At 35.4% G+C, this 18,815-nt stretch overlaps 1 long non-coding RNA gene across 1 annotated transcript; it reads left to right on the top strand.

The window, feature by feature from the left end:
- Positions 1 to 506: 506 nt before the first annotated feature.
- Positions 507 to 18,331, top strand: LOC116578933. The gene is made up of 3 exons (XR_004281099.1): positions 507 to 521; positions 4,013 to 4,022; positions 18,265 to 18,331. It is a non-coding gene; the product is annotated as an uncharacterized LOC116578933 (long non-coding RNA).
- The last annotated feature ends 484 nt before the right edge of the window (positions 18,332 to 18,815 follow it).

The following is an 18,815-nucleotide window of genomic DNA, read 5'->3' as shown; positions in this document are numbered from 1 at the left end:
GGCTGCAGCATTCCTGGTTCATAGGGGGGAAACTCATATCAAGATTCTCACCAGCAGCTTTGAGGGATTTAAAAAATCCCTAAAAAATAAAAACAAATGAGGGCGCCTGGGTGGCTCAGTGGGTTAAGCCGCTGCCTTCAGCTCAGGTCATGATCTCAGGGTCCTGGGATCGAGTCCCGCATCGGGCTCTCTGCTCAGCAGGGAGCCTGCTTCCTCCTCTCTCTCTCTCTGCCTGCCTCTATGCCTACTTGTGATCTCTCTCTGTCAAATAAATAAATAAAAATCTTTAAAAAAATAAAAATAAAAATAAAAATAAAAACAAATGAAATAAATATAGTTGTAGACTTAACCACCCAGCCAAAAACTATTTTGATGACTTTAATTATATACATATATATAAAACTTTACTTTATATATATTAATTATAGATTATAAATTCAATTATACAGCTTAGTGTGATATATCATAAAAGCAAAAAGAACTGCAAGGAAATTAATCTATGTTTATTTTTTTTAAGGTATGTTTAATAGTCATATTATTAGTATTACTAGTGGTATGGTTATTTTGAAATTGTATATTAGGATCAAACAAAGAAAAACTATATTTTCATTAGAAACTGAGATTTACATCACCCAAGAAAGGAGTTACAAGTATAAAATCAAATAAATAAAAATTATAAATTTATGTTGGAAATAGAAGTATGAATTCATGATTTGTTTTTTTCTCGAAAAAAAGATTTCTTAGTTCTGTCTTTTGAAAAGGCCTAAACACCATTTCTCACTAAAAGGATACAGGGGTTATTAGAAAAGTAGCTGATTCCAGAAAGTACGAAATCAGCCTCTTGTCATGCCGGAAAGCAAGGAATCTATCCAGGATACTGCAGAAAAGTTGAAAGAAGAAGCCAACTTGAAAGGTTTTCTTTTGGACAAAGATGAAATAATCTGTGATTTCAAAAAATATTATTTCAATGTATTGAAGCACATCAACCTTTTAAATCTACAAGTTTCCTTATAAGGCAAGATATTTTTAAAACTCAAGCATGTCTCCTATTTCTCTTTTATAAACTTTTGCTTTAAAATAAAAATAATTAAAATAAAGAACTTTATAATAATTTGACCAGGTTGACATCACTTGAATCCATTCCTCTCTTTCAACATCACCAAAAAGAGAGAAAACCAAACATTAAATGCCTCCTAATTTAACACAATTGAACTGGAGACCACCCATAAATATTCTTGCAAAAGAAGATAAAACCAAATCTGATCAAGCTTCTAGTTCTAATTAATTATCAGTTTACTGAAAAGCCAGGTCTAGAGTAACATGTTATTCATGACTAATCAGTAAATCCATAAAGTGGGAAATTTGACATGACAAATGACCTGTTTTCTTTAATACATAAATAGCAAGCGGGGGGGGGGGGGGGAACAGTAAAAAAATCTATAAATAAATGAAACACAAGAGATAGATCAACCTACTCCACACGAAGCTCTTCTTCCTATATCATTTGGACAACAACAGAGAAAAACCACTATCAAATAAAAATTTGAAGACAACTGGAGAAATTTAAACCATGACTAGATATTTAATGGTATTGAAAAGTTATCATTATTTTTATTTTAGGCATTATAATGGTAGTAGTCTTTGCTTTAAAAGAAAAAAAAAGGTAACTTTTAAAAAACATTTTGAAGTATGTGTAGCCCAAATAAAAGGATGCTTGAGATTTGTTTTAAAATAATCCAGGTTGTGGGTAAAGTAGGCGGGGTTAAAAATGAAACAATTTGGGCCAAGTGATGATTATTAAGAAACTAAATGTTGGGTTCATGGAGTTTATTATACTGACCTCTGTGTTTGAAATTTTCCATAACAAAAAGTACTGCTTTCTCCTGATTCCTAATGTTTTGCGATTCTTTGTTCTGGATGTTGGTAATTAAACTGTGGGCGGAGGCTTTTTTACAATGCAATCAAGGCAAGATATGGGAGTGGGGTGGTAGTTGGGAAGCCACAGGTATATTAAACCTAAAAATCTAACAGTTTCCAAGTAATAATATATTACTGTATAATTACATGTGTCCTCACTTTGGTTTGACTTCAAATGAAGCTGCATTTCTTCAATTTGCTTCCACTGGATAATAGTGTGTGATGAATGTCAAACATAATTAAAACATAGCAGAGCAAAGGAGAGACATTGTCAGCAGCCAGTGAATACAGTGCTGTTCTTCATCCAGTAAAACATTGTGCCACGGGCAGCCAAACAGACGCTGCATTTAACTCAAAGGAGTCTATGCAGGAGGGAAGCAAGTTCCCAAGACAACATAACCCTGTTCCTCTCCCAGTCCTGTGTGACCCGCACTAGCCATAGACTTTCTTACCTATTTTCCTTGCCTCCAGAACTTTCTTCTCTAATTCCTCTCATTTTCCTGAAACTTGCCTGGCACAGACCCTGCTCTTGCCACTCAGGTCATGCCCAGTCTGTTCGAGTCAACCCAGTTCCTTACCCTGGCCTTCAAAGCCTCCCACCATCTGGCTCTAACCTTTGGGTCCCACCCTAGCTGCAGCCTCTTTCTCTCCTTCATTCCAAGCCCCAGGCAAATGAGTCACTTACTGTTTCCTTAACACAACCATACTCCTCATTTAGAGTTGCTACCTACTTAAACCTGTTGCTTCCATCCTTTGCTTACACCCCCCCCCCATTAATCTGAAAGGTCATTAAAAAGACATTTGTGAAAAACAAAACAAAACAAAACAATCCTCCCAATCCTTTGATGGTCCTATCTCAGAGTCTGCCATTAGCCTTTCAAAGTCTTGGGGATACACATTCAACTTCCATCTTCAAATTCCAAAGCCATTTGTCAGTCTCCTTCCATTAACATCACTTTCCTCGAATCCTATACCCCTTCCAGGTCCTTCTTTCCAGCCAAGCTCCTGTTTTCATCCTGTACTTACCAGGTCCATATATTCTTCACCTTTTGTGATAATTATTTGTCAAACATGTATCTCCTGAGTTAAGCCATAAATTCTGTATAGCAGGGACAACATTTGTTTTTTTCACATTGTAATCCCAGGGCCTAGAGCAAAGAGATAAAACTAACATTTTCAGTGAATAAATAAAGGCAGTAAATCTCTCATACCTTCATTTTATGCAATATCAGTTATCCATTATAAGTTAACGAATATTAATTTTGTATTTTCTCACATTAGTGCATTCTCTACCTCTTGTCAGAAATCATCTTTCTTTTTTATTAGGAAACATGTCTTTAATCCAAAATTTCCTTGCATATTTTTTTTTCAAACAGAGTATGCATGAACTCTAACAATCCTAAAATAACCCAACAGAGTATGTATCTGCTTTTCTTTAGATATTCGTATCAAGACTCCAAAATAGGAAAATTGCAAAACAAATAAATGTCATGGGAAATATGAAATCTAATCATAGAAAATGATATATGTATAAAATAAGGACTGGTAACATGCAGCCCATGGGCCAAGTCTAACCCACAGACCATTTTCGTCAAGTTTTATTGGAATGCAGCCACACCCACTCACTTAAATTGTTTGTAGCCTCTTTTGCACCACAAGGACAGAGTCAAGGAACTGTGACACACTGTGTGGACAACTCAACCTAAAATATTTACTATCTGTCCCTTTACAGAAAAAAAGATTGATGACCCCTGGTAGGAAAGATTGTTTTTTAGAAGATAGAGCACGAGGGATTTGTGATTGGGGCCGCACTGGGAAGACACCTCTAGGGAACACAGCTAGAGCTACAGAATGAACATTTGGCAATGTGTGGTGAACCTCCAGATATAAGGGTAAAAAAAACTAAGTAGTAGTGTCACCAGGTACGGAGGCATGCCTAAAGGAAAACGATTGATTACTAGGAAATAGCAATCACAACAGGGGCTCTTTGCAGTTTGAGTGACCTCAAAAAGCAAGTATCCAAAGGAAATGATTCCAAACCCAGGTGTGCTGTGCCTGAATTAATTATCTGAGTTTGGTTGTGATGTTAAACTAGAGGTTGTGTGGTGATCTGGTGGGTGATGCTGGAAGCCACAGTGGAAGTATGAGACCTGGGGATATTAGGAGGTGATGGGTAGAGAACGAAAAGCATGGCAGGGGCACACAGCTGTGTGCCCATGGGCAAATTAATTCATCAACAACTTTGGGTCTCCATTATCCCACATGTCAGCTGGGAATGATAATATGTAAAAGCTTAAATAAGAAAATGTACATGCAACTGTTGGCATAATCAAATAAACCCACCTTTGATCAGGCTGAATGGAACTCTATAATCTCTCATGAAGGATTTTGTCGTAATCATGGATATTGACAGAGGAAGCGCTCCATAAATAATGGTGTATAAGTACACTTAAATGGTCATGCGGGGTTGTTTTTCCTCAACTAGACATAGGGGCAAAAGTATTGCACTGTTTCTTACATGTGGCAGTTGGTTGCCCAGAGTAATCTCACAGAGATGACATGACTTTTTTTTTTTAATTTTCATACTAATTTACATGATAGCTTTTCTATGAAACTGCACTAGTGTCTCTGATACAGCTATTATTTGTATGGCTCCACAATAACTTAAAATTCCTATCAGATGCTCTCCTGATCTCTAAAGTCACATAAGAAAATACTGACTCCATGGGATTACACAAACTGGTGGCATTATCTGCTTCACATTCTTTCTTATTCTTCCTTTAAGATAATTTCTGATTTGGTCTGTTTGACCAAGGTCTTCCCTAGAAGACCAAGGAATTCTGCTTATATGGCATTTTTCTTTGCTCTTCTATAGGCAGCATGTTTTCATTGGTTCATTGAAGGCCTACTATGTGCCAGAAATTCTTCGAGGATTCGTATGTACAGTAGTGAACTTCTTAAGGTAATTCTAGATCCTGTAACAAATAAAACTCCAGATTCCATTGCTTTAAAACTATGAATTTGTATTTCTGGCTCCTGTAAATTCCAATGTGTGGGAAGAGGAAGGGGACAATCTGTTCCACCTAATGATTCAGGAACCTGGGTGGTGGAGTCTGCAGTCTTTTATACATGGCTCCCATAAAAGTACTAAATTAGCAGATGAGGCTTAAGAGCATGAACAATGCTCCAAGGACTTAATGGGTCAGGGCAAGCTAGGGTATACCTCACTTCCATCCACATTTCATTGGCCAGTTCTCAATCATGTGACCACACCCAATGCAGGAATGCTGAGGAACAGTGTCTATGACTAGAAATCCCTTTGTTGCAACAATTCTATGCTATTAAATCATAAAATTTAGTCAGAAAGCTGACCATTCTGCCACGCTTCCTCGTAAAGGTGAGCTACCATGAACAGTTAGCGCATTAATATTTGAGTGAGATCTAAGTTCTGAAAAAACAAGGTTGTCCAAGAGGACATGTAAGCCCACGATTTCTGTCACAAAAGGGCTCACTGCGGAATTTTATCAAGATGCAGTAAACCCTCTGAACATAACTCATAAATGTGTTCACACCAAAATTAGAAAAGGACAGATATGTGCAAAACAGAGGTTAATACAATAAATAACAGAGCTATTATTTTTGTTCATTTGGTTGATTTTTTAGAGTAACTTTATTTTACCACTTTTATTAGATCATTCAGTTGTTTCCTCAAACTTTTCCTTCTTGAATTTTCTACTATAATCTTAAAGGATGAATAAATAAATAAATAAATAAATAAAATAATGAGCAAATAATCTGTGTTGGAAATTCGCTTGATGAACATTTGTCATGGTGTTCAATTATATGTAAACAGCAACCATAAAAAATGCATTTTGCAGTCTTGAACTTTTCATCATTAAATTGTGTAGGTCAGTAAGTTTTTCAGGGAGAAAACCCAAAAGTTTCCAACTATCACAGGAACTCTGGGTTCTAATTAAGGAATCAGATTCAGCAAAGTTCGTATCAATGTAAGATCACATACCTCGGGGGCGATAAAAAGCTGAAGTCTGTTCCCTGAACATCAATTACAATTTGTAGTGTCACAGTATCACTTAAAATGTCCTAAATTGTACCTGAAGGTATCCCCAGAGTCAAGGAGAGAGAGAAAGTTTTAATCCCTCCATTGTTGGTCACTTGGTCTGAAGGCATTTACTTCTAGGTTTGGGTATAACTATATCATGTCATAGTTCTGTTTTTACCTAAAATTACAAGAGTGGTAATTATTTCTTGGATCCCTCTTATATCATAGTATACAGGTTATGTTAGTTGTCAGCCTCAATGATGGGAGACAAAAAGATACCGTATTTAGAAAAGAACACTGAATTTAATGAGGCAATGTGTCCCAGCAGGAGCAATAGTGTTCCTTGAAGGTCTTTTAGAAATTTGTGAGGGCATGTTTGTTGTCTCAATTATTGGAAGGCATTACTGGAACTTAGTGATATACAGAAAAGTCCCATGTAATGAAGAATTGTCCAGCAGTGGGCACGGGTTAGCATCCCACCAGATCTTCATGAAGATAAGCTACCTTCATTATCTGACCCCAGGACATAACTCTATTTTATATATTAACATAAATTATATTTTGCACCATTTTTAGGCTCACTGACTTTTCTAGAAATGTATGTACCATACAAATCCATGGAAGATTATCCTTTCTCTTGTTCACAATTTGACAAAGAGATACTAACCATTTTAAAAAATTGTGTTCATAATTATAGTCCTGGTTCCAATATTTGAACTGCCAGTTTTAGATAGCGTTTGAGCTCTCCCGTTTGTGTGGATTCTAATTTTAAGTGAACACATGAATACTTTTTAATGTTTCATTGTATAATCATGTCTGAACTTCCATAGCTGTTCTGTTATAAAATATTTCCCCTTTTTTTTTTAAATAAATTTCTAGGTAGAGGTTTGTCTAAATCTCTGAATATCAGGAGACTCACAAAATCTTTGCAACATTGAGTTTGAGAAGATTGGGAACCACTGTTTAGGGCAGTATATGTTTTCAGGGTTGCAATGAGATCAGAATTATAATGATGGCTACCATTTATTGATGCTTACCATACACCAGAGAGTGTATAATCAGTTGGCAAATATCTTCTCATTTGATTCTCATGATTAACTTCTCAGATGGGCACTATTTTTTCTGTATTTTACAAGTGAGACAAGTGAGCATAGAGCAGTTAAGTGATTTGGCCAATACAGTAAATAAATAATGGAGCATCATTTGAACCCAAGTCTGTCTGACCTCAAAACCAGGGTGCTTGATTGACCAATCTAGAAAATTCTAGATTATTCTAGAAACTTACTCTAAATAATTCTAGAAAATTACTTGGGACCCAACAATCTAGAAAAGATTGCTGCATTGTCTGGAAGAACAACCTAAAGCAGGTAATAGCTGTATATCTGACCCATCACTGGTTCTGATACAGCAAACTTCTCTCTGAATTTCAGGAGATAAGAGAGGCTACCTAAAACAATGCTTCTCAATCTTTAATGTGCATGCTCAACTAAGGATCTTATGAAAATGTAAATTCCCATTCAATAGATTGCTGCTGGTCTGCAGGTCACCTTTTATGAAAAAAAGATCTAAAAATAAGTTTCAAATATGAATGCATCCTAGCTATAGGAAATTGTTGATTTCCACATAATTTAAATAGTAGAGAAATGTAAGCAGTAAAAATATGCAACATTTTCAATATTTCCATAAATGAAAATCTGCATTACTATCAAGACATAAGAAAATATTAGGCCAACAAAATAGGTTCGTGAATATAACATAGAACTGGTATGCACAACTAGGAATCTCACCAAAATGCCAAAATATAATGAGCCCCAGGAGTGAGTAGACTTAGATAATATACAACAGCACATATATTGAAATTATATATCAACTGATTAAATATAAAGATACTAAACAATGTTTATTGGAAAAAAATCATATTAAAACAAAGAATTAGCTCTGTTTTTGCTCCCAGTGTACTAGTTAAAACATTTACATTTTAATCTAAAGCTAGTTAGACTATGGAAAAATACGTACGTTGACATATTTCTGGTTGTAATAAAAACAAAGTTGATTATTTTACAGGATAATCTGGAAACTTTTATGAAAAAATCATGAAAATTTTCATACTCTATGACCAAACTGCCTCTTATGCTAGGCTTTTCAGAGTATCAAAGGATTTACCCTGAAAAAACAATACAACAAAGAAAAGGGTTTAGAGCTTTTCTTGTCTAGAACCCAATGCAGTATAGCAAATGTTTATGGGAAGCCTACTGTGGCACATGTATGAGACTATTGTAGGTGCTTTGAGAACACTAGGGAGTGAAAAAGGTGAAGATCTATGTATGGCTACCAGGATAATCAGATAATAAATGTGAATGCAATAAGGATATTTTATAATATATGAGAACGTTATTGGTGCTATAGAAAAAGAAAATGCAGAGGAGGGCAATGAAGATCAGCATTTACATTGAGAGAATAAGCAGGACTCATGTTGGGCTTTTCCTGAGTGCAGTGTGGAGCCATTGTTGGGTCCCGAGTAACAGAGGAACAATGGTTATAATATTGAGAAAATAAAGACAGTCTCTCATGTTCAACAGCGGGAAAAGAGTTTAAGACTTTGAAGTTAATAAACCCCATGGAAGAATACAAAGTCTTTATTTATAATAAGATACAAAATAAAAGATAAACATATTTCTGTATTAAAATCATGAAAACTAGAAAAGATAAAACAAAATTGATTATAAATTTTTTCATCATATTAAAGTGAGAGATGATTAGTGAGAAAAAAAAAAGAAGTACACTTTCGCATGCATACAATGTGTGTATTTACCTTACCAAGTGGCAAAGTGAAAAAAAAAAAAAAAGGGAAAGGAAATCTTTAGATCAACCAACTAAGTCTTCCATCTAGTAGAGCACTGTCTCAAGGTTACCATGACATACACTCCTATATTCTTCTTTACATAAACTACAGGTAGATACATTCAGGTCAATACACAGCAAAATTAAATCCTTCTTAAGGTCGTAAGAGTTCTTTCTCCTTGGACTTCTTTTTTGCCACCCTTACATTTTATAAAGGTAGGTAATTTAAGGTCCTTCCAACTCTAAAAATCTGTGGCTCTTTGGTATTTTTGTAATTAATTTAGTCTTAAACTCCTGATCTCTGTTGCTTTAGCACGAAGGGTAAGGCTCTGGCGTTATCAGGATAGACAGGAAGAAGAGCTACATAGAATTAACAGACTTCAACTAGATCTGCTATTCTCCTATTTTAAAAATAAAAATGCAACAGAAGGCTCCAAGGTCAAAATCTCCTGTACTCGGCCCTTCTCCATGAACAACTTCTTCATACACTCATGCAAACCCTTTGACCCCTAAGAAGCCAGCAGCATCAGTAATTATGTCTCAAAAACAACTCTTTATATGGTATCCGCTCTATAATGGATTCAGAGACATGAATAAAACATCTTAATTCTCAAGTATTTCTTTTTAAATTAATTTTTGAAAGAAAAATATCTTATAAAGAAAGGAGATTATTTTTGAGGCTCTTGCATAGAAGGATATAGTTTTCATGGCCTATCTTGTTAAAAATGTTCTAGTACCCATCTGATGCACACTTATTTATGGATTTTAGACTAAAAGCTCTTTTTTTGCCAGTTTTCTTCACAAGCACTTATCTCGACATCCTCATTAGGTGATTTTTCTCTTTTCTTTTTTGTTGAGGCCTAGCCATGCCCTTGGTACTCTCTTTTGTTCCATGCTGCAAAAGGAATGGTTTTAAAGGCTCCCTCTCCACCAGTCCCACCTTTTTTTTTTTCTTTGTAATTAGCCTTATTTGAGGACCAGGGAAGCAAAAGACTGGAAAGAAATACAAAAACTGTTGAACAAAAGATACGATGTTCTTTACCCCAACCATATGCTGTATAGCTCGTGTACAACCTGGGTCAGATGATTCGCATATATGCCTTTAAAATGAAAAGAGAAAGAAAAAAGAAAGAAAAAGAGAAAGCACTGACTTACACAGCAGCTGCATTGGTATAAACAGGCTGGGAGTAAATGTCACAGTGAAAAGAGAATAATACATTTTACCTTCATTGCAAAAGTAATTCACTTTAAAACCAAAGAACATGATGAATCTCCTTAGCGTATAACAATGCTTGCAGAAATCCATTTGAAATATCTTAATATTAATTTTGCTTTAATTGGGAAGAGAGCAACAATGCTTTTTTCAAACTCTGAGCAGGCTTTGTCACTTGAGTTACACACAGGTGGGATTGTCCAGCTAGGTCCTTTGGTTTTAATGCAGTGGTGATTAATGAAATAATTTTTTTCTGCCTGCTCTTTTCTTTAAATCATTAGTTAAAAACCTGTGTCTGAGTAGAGGGCCAAAGGATGTACGCCAGCCTTGTCTCTAGAAGTAAAACTCTAGCTGTCAGAAGATTAAAATTCATGAATACCAGCTGGCTATTAGGCCTGGAATAGTGTTACTCCTCAAAAAGAAAAACAAGAGGTATTCATACCAATAAAATTCCATGAGAATGACCATCAAGGACACTTTTAATGGGGTAAGCGCTGCAAAAAATGAAGACTGAGGGTTGTCAAGAACTGATCTGTCTTCTTCCCCACTCTACCCCATAAAGTAAAAATTTGAAGGTTACCAGATTGTAGACTTTGTTTGTTGTTTGTTTGTTTGTTTGTATTCCATTTTGGTTAGGCAAATATTAATGACCCAACAGGAAACATAGAGCATACTCTAACTGGCTAATTTAAGGAGAGTTCAGTAAGTGGACTATTTTTATGGAAGTGTGAAAGGGTTTTAGAAAAATCAACATGGTGCGGTGTTGGTAGCCATTACCACCCCTCAGCTTGAAGCAGCAAAAAGAAGAAATCATTATCAACATCTAGAGAGCTATATGAAATGAACTACGGCTTTTTGAAGAGGCCTGTAGCCAGCCCACAATGACCTGGCAATGCAGAAGTTAGAGGAACAAACACCCAACCCTTCTCACTTCCTGCCCTCTGATTTTCTGCAGATGCCTCCCGTTAGCTAAGCCCCACTGAAGCCAAAGGGTAAGGGAAGCTGGTGATGCCATCCTACAGATCAGCCTCCCCAGAAAAAGAACAGGTGAATGGGAAATCAGGAGGGGCAAATAGAAGCTATCCATTTTTTTTTTTTAAAGTCCCTGGTAAGTACCTCTTTCTCTCTCTACTTTTCTCTATAGACAGGTGTGTATTCCCCTTACGTTTTCTTTGCCTTAATGTAAAATAAGTTTAATGAAACTCTTTTAGGGAACAATTCTAAACAGCAAAGCTAGTCTTCTTAATCATGTTAATAGGTCTCAAAGAGCTCAACATTAATGCCCCCTCTTCACCCACTATTGGGTAGAAAGTAATTAATGATATGGTCATTTCATTCAACAAATATTTATTGAATACTTACCAAATACATCCCAGGTACCATCTAAGAGCATGGAGTGACCAAAAGTAAATCAAGGATCCCATCACTAGCATTTATCTTTGGATTCCTTGCATCCCTTTCTGATTTCTTCTGTTGTGTGTACTCAGCCACAAGATGGTGCACATGGCCCAGGCCTGCCAATCAACAAGTTCCTTTCTTCTGGTAGCATCATGGGTTCAGGATGGAATAATTATCTAAGATAAGAGTCTTATTTGGGACTTTTCTGCCATATTTATCAAGAAAGAAGTACCTTTCAAAATGAATTGTTCAGTAAATGGTGTTTGAAAAAAAATGTCTGTAAGAAGGATGAGGCCAAATTGAGATGAGCAGTACTGAGAATAAGAGAAAGGGACTGAGCCTCTGGATCCAGCCATGCCTGAAGCCTGTCAGATTTCTCAGTGTTCTGAGAATCTATCTTATTAAAAAGAAATTATCTTGTTTTACTTAAGCTGTGACTTTATCCTTTACAAGGAAATGAATCTTGACTAATTCCTTCTCCTCAAGAAGGTTATATGTAATAGGGAAGATAGGTAGGTAAGTAAAACACAAAATATAAATTTACAAACGGCATTTTAAAAAGACGAAGGGGAGGCTTGGTATATATATAGATGTAATTATTTGAATAATCAGTGAAATGAAGATGCCATTTGAACTGCCCTAAGTCACAGAAAAAATGCAAACGTGCCTATCTCTGAGGGTGGGGAACAGAGGCAGCAGATGTGGTATAGTATTTTTTGTGTTAGCATTTCACAAAGAAAGACTGGTGGGAAAAAATGGAAACATGTTACAATTTATTCCTAGCGAGTACACATTTTTTTTTTAATTATGTGACTCCAAGATCATAGAGTAAATTACTTAACAGCACTTCACTTTTTATAGCAGACTATGAATCATTTGGTTGTTTTTCTTTTTTTTCCCTCATGTTTGTAGTTTTCAAACTGCATTTTTGTACTAAGGAGAAAATAGATTTTTTTTAAACAATAAAGAGAAAATGCCAAAATCAATTATAAAGAGAGAGGAGAGTCACAGTTAATGTCAAGTTTTTAAAATGTTAATACTCAAGTCCATTTAGTTTTGAATTATTTTAAGACTAAAGATGCATTTTTTGGTCAACAACTCTTAAAAGTATGCCCACAAATTCAAGGGTAGAATTAGTGGAGGCCACTGCAAATCCAGGCTTCAAACCACTCACCATTTTTACAGGTTGCCTAAGATCAATATCTGCGTAGAGACACTCGTTTAACACTTTACTGTCACGCTAGGAAACTTGATTTTAGCACACCATTTTATCAAGGAGAGTCAAAAAAAACTCAAGTAGTATAGTTACATGAACCTAATAAAACCATCCGAACTGAAAAATTCAAGCAGACTGTGCAACGGATGGAGCTGCCTAAAACCTGGTAAGAGTTTGAGCATTTCCTTTACATGAGAGACGAATGGATTTTATTTGTTTAATGCTGAACACCGTTAACTGTGAATGGGAAAAGCAACAATCTTCTGTTACTCCTGAAAAATATAAAAGAGGCCTCCACTGTCTCTCTGATGCCATTATTTTAAAGTTATTCTGGACAGTTATTTTGAATTTGGATAACAAGTTCTGGGCATCCTTCCTGCCCAACCAGCTTTAATCTTCTCAACAGATTTTTTTTTCCTTCCAGTTCTATGCGGTACTTACTACCTTTTGAATCGCTGGAGGAATAGGAAAGAAGGCAGACAAGGAATTGGGATTGTCATCATATAAAATTTAAGACAATCTTATGTGGCATCACAAAGATTCTTTCTCAGGTTAATTTTTCTATTTACTATTGACTTTAGATATTAATTGCTGTTTTATAGCATCTTGTGGTTCTAAATGAAATATAGTGTCCTTTTTACAAAATTCTAAGTGTGCACTAGTAAGTTAGTAAGTTAGTAAACTGACTCTTTAACAAATAGAATTCCTCCTTTCAAATTTTGGAGTGGGCTGAATAGTTTGTTAACTTCGCTATGCTATTAAGAAAAACTCAGGATGATTTAAGAATCTTGCTACTGTAAATAGCAAAAAAAGCGGGGGGGGCAAAATAGTGTCCAGAAACAAACCCAGGTTACATTCAAGAAATGTCATTTTTATTTTTTTACATTTTTCTTCACACTTTTAAAATTTTAATGCCAGTCTAAGTAACATACAGTGTTTTGTACAATATAGTGATTCAACAATTCTGTACGTGTCCTAGTATTCATTGTGATGTGTCCTCTTAGTCTCCTTACCTATTTCTCCCAAACTCCCCACCTCTCATCACTGATGGCTAACAGCAGTTTGTTCTCTATAGTTAAGAGCTATTTTTTGGTTTGTCTCTTTTTTCCTTTGTTCATTTGTTTTGTAACTTAAATTCCACATATGAGTGAAATCATGTGGATATAGTAGTTGTCTTTGACTGACTTAGTTCACTTAGCATTACACCCTCGAGATCCATCCATGTTGTTGCACATGGCAAGATTTCAATCTTTTTGATGATTAAATAATATTCTGTTATAGATATATGTTATATGGAATGTATTATATATGCTAATATATATATACCTCTTCTTCTTTATCTGTTCATCCATCCTTGGAGATTTGGGTTGCTTTCATATGTGGGCTATTGTAAATAATGCTGTAAAAACTTAGGAATGCATACATCTTTTCAAATTAGTGTTTTCATATTCTTTTTTTTAAATACCCAGTAGTAGAACTATTGGATCATATGGCAATTTTATTTTTAATTCTTTGAGGAACTTCCATACTGGTTTTCTTTTTTTAGATTTTATTTACTTATTTGACACAGAGAGAGAGATCCCAAGTAGGCAGAGAGGCAGGCAGAGAGAGAGGGAGAAGCAGGCTCCCTGCTGAACAGAGAGCCGGATGCGGGGCTTGATCCCAGGACCTGGGATCATGACCTGAGCCAAAGGCAGAGGCTTTAACCCACTGAGCAACCCAGGTGGCCCTTCCATACTGTATTTTAAAGTGGCCGCACCAATTTGCATCCCCACCAACAGTGCACAAGGGTCTCTTTTTCTCCACATCCTCACCAACATTGTTGTTTCTTATGTTTTTGAGTTTAGCCATTCTGACAGGGGTGAGGCGATACCTCGTTATGCTTTTGATTTGCATTTGCCTGATGATGAGTGATGAAGAGCATCTTCTCATACACCTGTTGGCCATCTGGATGTCTTCTTTAAAGAAATATCTGTTCATGTCTACTGCCCATTTCTAACTGGATTTTGGGTTTTTGGTGTTGAATTGTGTAACTTCATATATTTTGGATACTAATTCTTTATCAGATATGTCATTCGCAAATATCTTCTCCCATTCAGCAGTTTATCTTTTAGTTTTGTGGATTGTTTCCTTTGCTGTGCAGTAGCTTTTCATTTTAATGTAGACCCAATAGTTCATTTTACTTTTGTTTCTCTTGCCTCGGGAGACATATCTAGAAAAATATTGCTCTGGCCAATGTCAGAGAAATTGCTGCCTGTGCTTTCTTCCAGGATTTTTATGGTTTCAGGACTCACATTTAGGTCTTTCACCCATTTTGAGTTTACTTGTGTGTATGGTGAAAGAAAGGAGTCCTATTTCATTCTTTTGTATGTTGCTGTCCACTTTTCCTAACACCATTTGTTGAAGAGACTCTTTTTCCTATTGCATATTCATGCTTCCTTTATCAAAAATAAATTGGGGACATCTGGGTGGCTCAGTTGGTTAAGTGTCTGCCTTCGGCTGGGGTCATGATCCCAGGGTCCTGGAGTCAAGTCCTGCATCGGGCTCCTTGCTCAGCGGGGAACCTGCTTCTCTCTCTCCCTCTGCCTGCCACTCTGCCTGCTTGTGCTCTCTCTCTCTCTCTCTCTGACAAATAAATGAATAAATAAAATATTAAAAAAAAAAAAAGAGTTAAACTGACCATATAATCATGAGTTCATTTCTGGGCTCCATATTCTGTTATGTTGATCCATATATCAATTTTGTGTTTAATATTTTATTTATTTTTTTTATTTTGAAAGAAAGAGACAGAGAGACAGAGAGAACAGAGTGTGAGTCAGTGAGGGCAGAGGGAGAGAGAGAATGAGAATCTTAAGTAGGTTCTGTCCTCAGTGTAGACCTTGACACAGGGCTCAACGTTACGACTCTGAGATCATGACCTGAGCCAAAATCAAGAGTCAGAAACTTAACCAGTTAGGTCACCCAGCCACCCCTCCATGCGTCTTTGTGACAGTACCATACTGTTTTGATTACTACACCTTCATAGCATAACTTGGAATCTGGATTGTTTGTTTATTGTTGTTGCTGTTGTTGTTTGAAATCTGGATTGTGATACCTCTAGTTTTGTTTTTCTTTTTCAAGACTGCTTTGGCTATTTATGATCTTTCGTGGTTCCATGCCAATTTTAGTATTGTTTTATCTAGTTCTATAAAAAATGCTGGTGGGGGCACCTGGTGGCTCAGTGGGTTAAGCCTCTGCCTTCAGCTCAGGTCATGATCTCAGGGTCCTGGGACCGAGCCCCACATCAGGCTCTCTGCTCAGCGGGGAGCCTGCTTCCCCCTCTCTCTCTGCCTGCCTCTCTGCCTACTTGTGACCTCTCTCTCTTTGTAAAATAAATAAATAAAATTTAAAAAAAATGCTGTTGGTATTATGATAGGAATTGCATTAAATCTATAAATTGCTTTGGGTAGCAATGACATTTTTACAATATTTGTTCTCACAATCCATGAACATGAAATATCTTTCAGTTTGTGTCATCTTCAATTTCCTTTCAATGTAGCTTTCAAAGTACAAGTCATTCACATAATTGACTAAGTATCCCTAAGTATCTTATTATTTATTCATTCATTCATCCCTAGGTATTTATTGTTATTTTTTATTATTTTAGTATTTATTATTATAAATATTACTGTTTTCTTAATGTCTTTCTGCTATTTCATTATTAGTGTATAGAAATGCAATGGATTTCTGTATTTTGATTTCATATCCTGCAAACTTACCAAATTCATTCCTAGTAGTTTGTTGGTGGAATATTTAGGGTTTTCTATATATTGTAACATGTCATCTGCAAATAGTGAAAGTTTTACTTCTTCCTTACTTATTTGGATGTCTTTTATTTATTTTTCTTTTCTGATTGCTACAGCTAGAACTATGTACTATGTTGAATAAAATGGTGAGAGTGGACATCCTTGTTTTGTTCCTGGTTTAAGGGGACAAGTTCAGTTTTTCCCCAGTGAGTATGATGCTTGCCATGGATTTTTCATATATGGCTTTTATTATGCTGAAGTACAATCCTTCTAAACCTACTGTTGAGAGTTTTTATCATAATGGATCTTGTACTTTATTAAATGCTTGTTCTGCATCTATTGAAATGATCATATGGTTTTTATCTTTCTCTTGTTGAAGTAATTTACCCCGTTGATTGATTTGTGACTATTGAACCACTCTTGCATCCCAGGAATAAATCTCACTTGATCCTGGTGAGTCATTTTTTAAAATATATTGTTGCATTTGGCTTGTTAATATTTTGTTGAGCATTTTTGCATCTATAATCATCAGATATAATGGCCTGTAGTTCTCTCTTTTAAGTAGTACTTTTATCTGGTCCTTTTTGAGTCTTTTTTTTTTTAATCAGTCTGGCTAAAAGTTAATCAATTTTGTTGATCTTTTCAACAACATGGATGGATGGATCTCAGCAGTATAATGCTGAGGAAATAAGTCAGTCAGAGAAAAAGAAATATATGATTTCACTGATATGTGGGATTTAACATACAAAACAAATGAGCAAAGAAAAAAGACACACACACGAAACAAAACATAACAAACAAACAAAATAAAAACAGGCTCTTAGAGAACAAACTGATGTTTACCAAAAGGATGGTGGGGTTGGGGATAGTTGAAACAGATGAAGGGGATTGAATATACTTGTCACAATGAACACTGAGTTATGTATAGAATTGTTGAATCACTATATTGTACACCTGAAACTAATACCATACTGTATTTTAACTATACTAGAAATTAAAAAAAAAAAAAGAAAGAAAGAAAGAAACCGATTCCTGGTTTCATTGATCTGTTCTATTGGGGTTTTTTAGTTTCAATTTCATTTATTTCTGCTCTGATCTGTATTGTTTCCTTCCTTCTCCTGGTTTTAGGTTTTATTTGTTCTTTTTTAACTCCTTTACATGTAAGATTGGGGTTTGGTTTTTTTGTGATTTTTCTTGCTTCTTTAGCAGGCCTGTATTGCTATAAACTTCCCTTCTGGTACAACTTTTGTTGCATTCCAAAGATTTTGGAAGTTATTTTTCATTTCCATTTGTCTCCATGGATTTATTTCCTCTTTGATTTATTATTGACCCATTCATTATATCATAGCATGGTATTTAACCTCTATATAATTTGTGTTCTTCCCAGATATTTTCTTGTGCTTTCTATAGCATTGTTGTTGGAAAAGATGCATGGTATGACTTCAAATTTTTTAATTTGTTGAGACTTATTTTATGGTCTAATATGTAATATATTTTAGAATGTTCCATGTGCACTTAAGAAGAATGCATATTCTGCTGTTTTAGGATAGAATGTTCTGAATATATCTGTTGACTCCATCTAGTCCAATGCATCATTCAAAGCCATTGTTTCCTTGTTCATGTTCTGTTTAAGTGATCTGTCCATTGATGAAAGTGGAGTGTTTAAGTCCCCTACTATTATCATATTTTTATCAATTACTTCCTTTATGCTTGTTATTAACTGCTTTATATAGTTGTTATGTCTTGTTCAATTGTCCCCTTTATGATTATATATTGTCCTTCTATTTATCGCTTGTTATGGTCTTTGTTTAAAGTCTACTTTGTCCCATAGAAGTATTGCTACCCTGGCTTTCTTTCCACTTCCATTTGCAAGATAAATGCTTTCCCATCCCTTCATTTTCTTTTCTTTTTTTTTTTCCATCCCTTCATTTTCAATCCGCATCTGTTTTTAAGTCTAAAATGAGTCTCTTATAGGCAGAATATAGTTTGGTCTTTTGTTTTTGTTTGTTTGTTTGTTTGTTTTAATCCATGCCATCACCCTATGTTTTGATTGAGCAATTTAGTCCATTCATATTGAAAGTAATTATTGACAATTCTGTACTTATTGCCATTTTGTTATTTGTTTTATGGTTGTTTTTGTAGTTCTTCTCTGTTCCTTTCTTCTCTTATAGTCTTCTTTCAGAGTTCTCTGCCTTTCTATAGTAATATACTTGATCCCTTTCTCTTTATTTTTTGCATATATGTTACCAGTTTTTGATTTGTGGTTACCACTAAGTTCATATATAACATCTTATGTATATAGCAGTCTATATTAAGTTGACTGTCTCTTAAATTTGAACCTATTCTAAAAGCACTACATTTTTACTCCTCTCCCTTCCCCCCACC

This window comes from Mustela erminea, chromosome 1, assembly GCF_009829155.1.
Source record: "Mustela erminea isolate mMusErm1 chromosome 1, mMusErm1.Pri, whole genome shotgun sequence".
NCBI classification, from domain to species: Eukaryota; Metazoa; Chordata; class Mammalia; order Carnivora; family Mustelidae; genus Mustela; species Mustela erminea.
This window is presented reverse-complemented; position numbering and strand designations above follow the sequence as displayed.